This window comes from Salvelinus sp. IW2-2015, unplaced genomic scaffold (assembly GCF_002910315.2).
Source record: "Salvelinus sp. IW2-2015 unplaced genomic scaffold, ASM291031v2 Un_scaffold2427, whole genome shotgun sequence".
NCBI classification, from domain to species: domain Eukaryota; kingdom Metazoa; phylum Chordata; class Actinopteri; order Salmoniformes; family Salmonidae; genus Salvelinus; species Salvelinus sp. IW2-2015.
The window spans coordinates 22289-33432 of NW_019943748.1; positions in this window are offsets into that span (position 1 = coordinate 22289).

The following is an 11144-nucleotide window of genomic DNA, read 5'->3' on the forward strand; positions in this document are numbered from 1 at the left end:
CTGTACAGCACTTCGAGATATTAGCTGATGTACGAAGGGCTATATAAAATAAACTTGATTGATTGATTGACATCCGAATTAGGATCTGGCAAAAAATATTTGAATCAGTTATAGAACCCATTGCCCTTTGTGGTTGTGAGGTCTGGGGTGCGCTCACCAACCAAGAATTCACAAAATGGGACAAACACTAAAAACATCCACCAAATAATAAAGGACATTTCCCGTTAATTCTCAAAATCCAGAAAAGAGTAATTAAATTCTACAACCACCTAAAAGGAAGCGATTCTCAAACCTTCCATAACAAAGCCATCACCTACAGAGAGATTAACCTGGAGAAGAGTCCCCTCAGCAAGCTGTTCCTGAGGCTCTGTTCACAAACTCAAAGAGACCCCACAGAGAAATCAGGACAACAACACAATTAGACTCAACCAAATCATGATGTTGTGATGAGAACTCACGAAGTGAAGTGACACCCCCAGTAGGGGGGGGGGGGGTTGATGGAGAACAGAGTACTACATTCCAGATTTACAGTTCTGTTATTAACGTCAGCCCCCTTATCACAAGACCAATAAACGTCTCTTCCTTTACGACTCGGAGTGGCCCTGGGGAGGTTAGGGGATAGCAAGCAGATGCTTTAGGCAGAAAACAGGCCGCCTTGTGATCTGCATTGGTTACTGGGGAAATGACCAGTCAGGCTTATAAGCGCCAAGAGATGTGTACTGAAAGAGAGAAATAGTCTGGGACTTTTCTTTAACATTTTTGTTATTCTCTGGTGTGAGGAAACCAGATTGAACTCTTTGGCCGGAATGCCAAACGTCACGTCTGGAAGAAACCTGGCGCCATCCCTACGGTGAAGCATGGTGGTGACAGCATCATGCTGTGGCGATGTTTTTCAGCAGCAGGGACTGGGAGACTAGTCAGGAGTGAGGGATAATGACTAACAGGTCAATAGGAGCGATGATAATGACTAACATGTAAAGATTAGGGATGATAATGACTAACAGGTAAATATGAGAGATGATAATGACTAACATGTAAAGATTATGGATGATAATGACTAACATTTAAATACTGGGGATGATAATGACTAACAGTTAAAGATTAGGGATGATAATGACTAACAGGTAAATATGAGAGATGATAATGACTAACATGTAAAGATTATGGATGATAATGACTAACATTTAAATACTGGGGATGATAATGACTAACAGTTAAAGATTAGGGATATAATGACTACATGTAAATACTGGGGATGAAAAATGACTAACAGGTCAATATTATGGATGATAATGACTAATATTTGAAATTATGGATGATAATGACTAACATGTAATATTAGGGGATGATATGACTAACATGGTAAAGCTTATGGATGATAATGACTAACATTTAAAGATTAGGGATGATAAATAACTAACATGTAAAATACTGGGGAATGATAATGATAACAGGTAAATATTAGGGATGATAAATGACTAACAGGTAAAGAGGAGAGATGATTAGAGATAGAGAGGGGTAGAGAGAGAGGTAGAGAGAGGTGGAGAGAGAGAGGTAGAAAGAGAGAGGTAGAGAGAGAGAGAGGTAGAGAGAGAGAGAGGGTAGAGAGACAGGTAGAGAGAGGTAAGAGAGAGGAAGAGAGAGAGAGTAGAGAAGAGAGAAGGAGAGGAAGTAGAGAGAGAGAAAGAGAGAGAGAGAGAGAGAGAGCAAGAGAGAAAGAGAGAGAGAGAGAGAGAGAGAGAGAGAGAGGGAGAGTGTGTGTGTGAGCTTCCTCCTCCAAGGTCAGGGAGATTCCTCTACATTTCTGCAGAGCCAGGCGTGGGATTAACGTAACCATAGTAACTCTGACAGTCATTGATGGTGTGTTGGCTGTTGTCCTTGCTGTGCTGAGCTGAGGAGTTTCACAGTTCAGTTGAGTCCCACAGGTCAGTGTGTGTGTGTGCGTGTGCGTGTGCGTGTGCGTGTGCGTGTGCGTGTGCGTGTGCGTGTGCGTGTGTGTGTGTGATAAAATGTGTGTGAGGGTGTTTCCAGTTCTGGACACTGTGTTTCAACATTGTGCTCCAAGAACAAAATGTAATGAGAGTTATTGTCACTTCGTTTAGCGAATGGCCTTGAGGAGAGGAGAGAAATAAGAGGAGAGAGAGAGAGGAGAGAGAGAGGAGAGGAGAGAGGAGAGAGGGAGGAGAGAGAGAGAGAGGAAGAGGAGAGGAGAAGGAGAGGAGAGGAGAGGAAGAGGAAAGGAGAGGGGTGATGAGGTAGATGCGTAGAGGAGAGGAGAGGAGAGGAGAGGAGAGGAGAGGAGAGGAGAGGAGAGGGGTAATGCAGTATGACATCGGTACTATTCAGACGCTACAGACGTTTTCGTGAGAGGACAGATTTTCGGGACGTCTCCTGGTCTGACAAACAGCGCTTTAGATCAGCCACTTCCTGCGCAGATCAGATATCCCTAGCTCAGGGAATGAACGTTGTTTATAATAAGGGTTACATGGAGACAAATCAGACCTCTGAAAAAGTTTATCGATAGTGTGTCTTGCTTGCAACTAAGTTGTCCCTTTTTACAAATAACTAAATATGAGACATCTGTTGCATGGGGGTTAAGGATGTTACGGACAATATAGGAGGAATCACAATAACTGTTTGTTAAAATAATAATTGCTTGACAAAAATGTAATGTAGTGCAATGGCAATCCTGGTTATAGGTAACAATCCTTTGCACCAACTGCCGACATTATTACGCATAATAACCATAACATAATAATCATTTTATACTGAGGGGCGGTTCCGTCAGGCTGACACGCTCTCTGACCTCACTCAAGGGCGTGGCTACTTAGTATGCACGGTTTATTAGGAAATAGATGATCTAAATGGCTCCTAAAATCACATTATTATCTTAACAAAAATACTTTTCAAGTATTCGCTTCAGAAACTGTAAAGAGTTTTGGCGGGAAGACTGTCTGTTAGCAAAGATGTTTTCCTTCGGGGGGAAAAAGAGTCCTCTTCTTCAAGGTGTGAACTGTGGACCATCCAGCAGCTTTCTCCCTTTCTTCTCCTCTGTGGGTGAGAGAGGGTCTGGTTAGTGTCATCCTCCGCCAAGCTGATCTGAACCAAGTCAGCTAAAAAGAAATTCTTAATTACAATGAAGGCCTACACCGGCCAAACCCAAACCGGCCAAACCGGCCAAACCCAGACGATGCTGGGCCAACTGTGCGCCGCGGGACTCCCAATCACGGCCGGTTGTGATACAGCCTGGATTCGAACCAGTTGTCTGTATTGACGCCTCCAGCACTGCGATGCAGCTGGAGCCCACATGACAGTCATGACAACCCCCTTATGCATCGGAGTCACGTTTTATTTTACAGCTTGTTTCTAGCATAAAGCATCACGGACCAAAGCGCTGTTATAGATCACTTTATACAATCGTATCCGTTTTATTTTCTTCAGAATCTTAAGCTAACAAGGGGTAGGCCTGTGCTTTTTGCTACTTTATTTAATAGAAGGCCTATGGCATGCCTTCTCAGACCCCCTTAACTCAGGTCCTGGTTTTAACAGGCCTTCACTAACATGGAGGTAGGTTATTTAAAAACTTCTTATGGCTGCAATCCCGTTAACGGGATGATATGACAACAGCCAGTGAAAGTGCAGGGCGCCAAATTCAAAACAACAGAAATCTCATAATTAAAATTCCTCAGACATACATGTGTCTTATATCATTTTAAAGGTAATCTTGTTTTTAATCCCACCAAAGTGTCCGATTTCAAATATGCTTTTCAGCGAAAGCACCACAAACGATTATGTTAGGTCACACCAAACCACAATAAGCACAGCCATTTTTCCAGCCAAAGATAGGAGTCACAAAAAAGCACAAATAGAGATAAAATGAATCACTAACTTTTGATGATCTTCATCAGATGGCACACATAGGACTTCATGTTACACAATACATGTATGTTTTGTTCGGTAAAGTTCATATTTATATCAAAAAATCGGAGTTTACATTGGCGCGTTACAATCACTAGTTCCAAAAACATCCAGTGATTTTGCATAGCCACATCGATTCAACAGAAATACTCATCATAAATGTAGATGATACAAGTTATACACATGGAATTATAGATATATAAACTTGATTGATTGATTGATTGATTGATACAAGTTATACACATGGAATTATAGATATATAAACTTGATTGATTGATTGATTGATTGATACAAGTTATACACATGGAATTATAGATATATAAACTTGATTGATTGATTGATTAATACAAGTTATACACATGGGTCACGTTCGTCGTAATGTGGAAGAGAGGAGGACCAAGGCGCAGCGGGAAGTGAATACATTATTCTATTTATTTAAGAAGAACACTTAACTAATACAAAACAACAAAACGAACGTGGCGCTATATATAACAGTGCAGACACAGGCAACTAACACATAGACAATCACCCACAACCCACAATGACAAAACAGGCTACCTAAATATGGTTCCCAATCAGAGACAACGACTAACACCTGCTTCTGATTGAGAACCATATCAGGCCAAACGCAGAAACAGACAAACTAGACATACAACATAGAATGCCCACTCAGATCACACCCTGACCAAACAAAACATAAAACATACAAAGCAAACTATGGTCAGGGCGTGACAACATGGAAATATAGATTTACCTCTCCTTAATGCAACCACTGTGTCAGATTTCAAAAAACCTTACAGAAAAAGCAAACCATGCAATAATCTGAGACGGAGCTCAGAACAATAGTCAAATTAACCGCCATGTTGGAGTCAACAGAAAACAGAAATTACATGATAAATATTCCCTTACCTTTGATGATCTTCATCAAAATGCACTCCCAGGAATCCTAGTTCCACAATAACTGTTTGTTTTGTTCGATAATGTCCATTATTTATGTTGTTAGCGCGTTTAGTACACAAATCCAAACGCTCGTGCAGGTCCAGCCGAACGTAGGACAAAAACTTTAGAAAAAGTTATATAACAGGTCGAAGAAACTTGTCAAACTAAGTATAGAATCAATCTTTAGGATGTTGTTGTCATAAATATTCAATAACGTTCRAACCGGAGAATTCCCTTGTCTGTAGAGAAGCAATGGAACGCAGGTCACTATCATGTGAAATGCGCATGACCAGGACCTGGCTCTCTGCCAGACCACTGACTCAAACAGCTCCCATCCGGCTCCACATCACAGTAGAAGCCTCATTCAAGGTTCTACAGACTGTTGACATCTAGTGGAAGCCGTAGAAAGTACAAACAGATCCATATCCTACTGTGTATTCAATAGGGGCTGGGTTGAAAATCGACCAACCTCAGATTTCCCACTTCCTGTTTGGATATCTTCTCAGGTTTTTGCGTGCCATATGAGTTCTGTTATACTCACAGACATCATTCAAACAGTTTTAGAAACTTCAGAGTGATTTCTATCCAATACTAATAATAATATGCATATATTAGCAACTGGGACTGAGGAGCAGGCCATTTACTCTGGGCACCCCTGGGCACCTTTCATCCAAGCTACTCAATACTGACCCTGAAGCCATAAGAAGTTAATCAATTTTGGAATAAGGCTGTAACGTAACAAAATGTGTAAAAAGTGAAGTGGTTTGAATATTTTCCAAATGCACTCTATATATACAGTACCAGTCAAAAGTTTAGACACACCTAATAATTCCAGGATTTTTCTTTATTTTTACTATTTTCTACATACAGAATAATAGCGAAGACATCAAAACTATGAAATAATACACATGGAATCATGTGGTAACTCCCCAAAAAATTAACAAATAAAAATATATTTTATTTTTTAGATTCTTCACGTCTACTCCTGCTCCTCTCTCCGGCGCTCGACGTCGCCAGTTTACTCATTATTACGCACACCTGCCACCATCTTTACTCGCACCTGCACCTCATAACACTCACCTGGGCATCCATCACCTTCCTGATTACCTCCCCTATATATATGTCACTTCCTCTTGGTTCTTTCCTGAGGTGTTATTGAATCTGTTTCTGTTTAAATGTCTGTACGCTTTTCCTGTTTCTTATTTTGTACTATGTTTTATTTCTTATTAAATTTGTCCTCCCTTTACTTCCATCCACGTTACAGTTATTCTCTGGCTGTGGGCTACAGACCCAGTCCACACTGTCTCCTCTTCCTCACTGTGGAGACCAGTGCTTAGTAATAAACATAAACAGAATCCGGGTAGTCACGGTGACGCATAGCAGCACAGGGACTGTTAGAAAGGAGGCCGGGTCAGTCCTCTCTCTCTCTCTCTCTTCCCTCCCTTTCTCTTTATCTCTCTTCCGCTCTCCCTCACTCAGATCCACTGTATCAGATTCGTCCAGCGGATATACTGTCTAAGGCCAGAGGATAGGACTGAGAGCAGAGGATAGGACTGAGAGCAGAGGATAGGACTGAGGGCAGAGAATAGGACTGAGGGCAGAGGATAGGACTGAGGAGAGGAGAAAGGATTCTGAGAGATCTGGGGAACGGTGAGTTCATAAAGCATGTATTTTAACAGGAACAGAAGAGGTCAGTGAGCCAGTGGGATCATCACTGATGTTTAACTACTTTTCTCAACACTCGTTAGTTACAACATCCTACTAATAGTTTTACTGGTCTTTCCCCTCTGAATCAGGATAGCCAACTCTGGGACAGCTTGTTTGTGAACACACATGAACTATGGGAGAGAAACTAACGCTAATAGTCTGTGAATTGAAACTCTAGAATAGTTAACAGATATAAATGTCACTTCCGCCGAAGTCGGTCCCTCTCCTTGTTCGGGCGGCGTTCGGCGGTCGACGTCACCAGCTTTCTAGCCACCGCCAATCCACTTTTCATTTTCCATTTGTTCTGTCTTTGTCTTATCGCACCTGGCTTCACTCAACCAAATAGTTGTTTATTATTTAACCCTCTGTTCCCCATGTTGTGTTCGTGAGTCATTGTTTATTGTAATTCGGTCCGTGTTTGTGGGCTATCATTGTTGCCTTGTATATTTGTATTTTATGAGTAAAGTTCTTTAATTACTCATATCTGCTGTCCTGCGCCTGACTCCCTACACCAGCCACACATAGGACCGCTACATATAAACCAACTCTAGTAGAGTCTGTGAATTTAAACTCCAGAATAATTAACAGATATAAACTAAGTCTAGTAGAGTCTGTGAATTTAAACTCCAGAATAATTAACAGATATAAACTAAGTCTAGTAGAGTCTGTGAATTTAAACTCTAGAATAGTTAACAGATATAAACTAAGTCTAGAAGAGTCTGTGAATTTANTAGAGTCTGTGAATTTAAACTCTAGAATAGTTAACAGATATAAACTAAGTCTAGAAGAGTCTGTGAATTTAAACTCTAGAATAGTTAACAGATATTAACTAACTCTAGTAGAGTCTGTGAATTGAAACTCTAGAATAGTTAACAGATATAAACTAACTCTAGTAGAGTCTGTGAATTTAAACTAGAATAGTTAACAGATATTAACTAACTCTAGGACAGTTTGTTCATGGACAGAGTTAGACATCATCAAAGCAGCAGAGACTCTGTAGGAATGTGTCCTCTCCAAGCGTATCCTGCCCAGGCAGGGAGAGAGAGACAGATGGTTCCCCTGCCACGCCTGTCACGGTAACTGTCAATCCCAGGGCACTGCCTGGTGACACTGCAGTTAGTTTAACTTCTACGGAGAGACTGGCAGTGAAAACAGGGGTCCTCACATAATATGAATATTTCATATGAGTAGATATCAGTGATTCTCATTCACATGAATTGACACAGGGAACAGAGTAGATATCAGTGAATCTCAAAAGGTTGACAATGATTGTCGGGACCTACGTTTGAGTCGTGTGTAATACGTGACTAATTATTTTGGGGGTCACAGCTGAACATTACGTCCTGCTTTGAAACGTTGACTTTTGTTTACTTGGTGGGAACACAAAATAAACTAAAAAACACTTTTAAGATATAGGTCAAAGAGCACAAAACAGTCTGCATTTCTAAACTTGCAGAGAAGACTAAGGTTAGCTTTGCCTAGCTTTATCAAGCAGTGTCAATACAGTTAGTCTTCCTGAGGCATTATGAATAGCTTGTCCATTGGCTGGTTCTACTACATGACATGTTATGATAATGTACGCTGTAATGTAATCTATGGAATGCCAGTTGTCAGAGCCGAAGGCTCTCATGCATGCTTATACAAGCACAGGCTAGAGGGTGTAACAGCCAGGCTAGAAGGTGTCACAGCCAGACTAGAAGGTGTCACAGCCAGACTAGAAGGTGTCACAGCCAGGCTAGAAGGTGTCACAGCCAGGCCAGGCTATGAAGGCTGTCAAGCCAGGACTAGAAGGTGTCACAGCCAGGGCTAGAAGTGTTCACAGCCAGGCTAGAAGGTTGTCACAGCCAGGCTAGGAAGGTGCCACAGCCAGACTAGAAGGTGTCACAGCCAGACTAGAGTTCACAGACTAGAAGGTGTCCACAGCCAGGCTAGAAGGGTGTCACAGCCAGGCTTAGAAGGTGTCACAGCCAGACTAGAAGGTGTCACAGCCAGACTAGGAAAGGTGTCACAGCCAGGCTAGAAGGTGTCACTGTTTTTGTGAATGCTTGAGTATGAGGATCTGAGTGAATGTGTGTGTTCCTAAGAATGAGACAGTTGTTGATGGCATATTGATGCAATAGCCCCCCCCTCCCCCATAACCGTTACCCCTCCCCCATGACCCTTACCCCTCTCCCCATGACCCCTCCCCTAACCCTTAACCCTCCCCCCGTAACCCTTACCCGTACCCCTCCCCCATAACCCTTACCCCTCCCCCGTAACCCTCCCCCATAACCCTTACCCCTCCCCCCTTACCCCACCCCCTTACCCCTCCCCCATAACCCTTACCCCTCCCCCATAACCCTTACCCCATAACCCTTACCCCTCCCCCCATAACCCTTACCCCCTCCCCATAACCCGTAGCCCTCCCCAATAACCCTTACCCCTCCCCCGTAACCCTTACCCCTCCCCCCGTAAACCCTATCCCTCCCCCCATAACCCTTACCCCTCCCCATAACCCTTACCCTTACCCCTCCCCATAACCCTTACCCCTCCCCCATAACCCTTACCCCTCCCCCCATAACCCTTACCCCTCCCCCATAACCCTTACCCCTCCTCACCTCTTCATCTGTTCCTGACCATCTTCCTCAGTTTACAAAGTGCTCACTTAGACAGCTCTCAGAACAGAGGGTTGTGTATTAACCAAGTTAGTATGCCCTCCTTGATAACAGAGGTTGTCTACTGATCAGACGTTCCAGAGACAGAAAGTCACAACTAGCTAAGCTTACACTATGTTATTAACAGAGTTACACTATGTTTATTAACAGAGTTAACACTATGTTATTACAGAATTATAATAATATTATAATATGTTATTAATAGAGTTATATTATGTTATTAACAGAGTTATAATATGTTATTAATATAATTATAATATGTTAATAGAGTTTATATTATGTTATAACAGAGTTATAATATGTTATTAATATAGTTATAATGTGTTATTAATGGAGTTACTATTATTAGCCTCGTTATTGTTATGTAAATATATTTTGTACTTTTGGATTTTATATATTCTTTTACCTTAGTATATTTATAAATAGTAATATTTTAACAATATTTCTTGAACTGTATTGTTGGTTAAGGCTTGTAAGTCAGCATTTCACGTGATTGTTCTACACCTGTTGTAATCGGCGCATGTAAAAAATAACATTTGACTTGATGAATCACAACTTCTGTGACATTGCTTCGTCTACCTCCTCTTCATCACAGGCAATGGAGGATGAAGAGTCTGAGCTGCCGATTTACCCCAAAGTCTGTTTTGATCCGCTGTTCATCGATGAGGAAGACCAGTATGAGGTGATGAAGAGGAGACAGACGCTTCATTCCAGTCTCTCCTGGGAGTTACCAGTAAAAACACACTCCTGACTGGCTCAGTCTCGGATACCTCGGATACCTCCGTATCGGATACCTACAGAGAGACACACCTGGATGAGACACAAGCCCAGTTTAAGGACACGGACACCATGTTTAGGAGTTGTGTAGGAGAAACTACAGACTCTTTTGGGCTTCACCTGTCGACAAACAGCCCACACGAACACACACCTTAGTGGGTTAGGACAGATCCAGCCACACCATAATGGGGTAGGACAGATCCGGCCTCACCTTAGTGGGTTAGGACAGATCCAGCCACACCTTAGTGGGTTAGGACAGATCCAGCCACACCATAATGGGTTAGGACAGATCCAGCCACACCATAATGGTTAGGACAGATCCAGCCACCACCATAATGGGTTAGGACAGATCCAGCCGCACCATAATGGGTTAGGACAGATCCACCCACACCTAACCCACCATAATGGGTTAGAACAGATCCGGACACACCATAATGGGTTAGGACAGATCCAGCCACACCTTAGTGGGTTAGGACAGATCCGGACACACCATAATGGGTTAGGACAGATCCAGCCACACCTTAGTGAGTTAGACAGATCCAGCCAAACCATAATGGGTTAAGACAGATCCAGCCACACCATAAGGGTTAGGACAGATCCAGCCACACCATAATGGGTTAGGACAGATCCAGCCACACCATAATGGGTTAGGACAGATCCACCCACACCATAATGGGTTAGGACAGATACAGCCTCACCTTAGTGGGTTAGGACAGATCCAGCCACACCATAATGGTTAGGACAGATCCAGCCACACCATAATGGGTTAGGACAGATACAGCCACACCTGAGGGAGATGGATGACCTGTTGAAGAGATGTGAGGACATGACAGGTGTGTCCTTCAACTCCCGCCTGTCCACCAGGTACACAGATACTCACCTGACTGGACCAGCTCAGAACCAGAACCAGGAAGACACACACCTGACTGGACCAGCTCAGCACCAGAACCAGTCAGACACCACACCTGACTGGGCCAGCTCAGAACCAGAACCAGGAAGTCACACACCTGACTGGACCAGCTCAGAACCAGAACCAGTCAGACACACACCTGACTGGACCAGCTCAGAACCAGTCAGACACACACCTGACTGGGCCAGCTCAGAACCAGAACCAGTCAGACACACAGCTGACTGGACCAGCTCAGAACC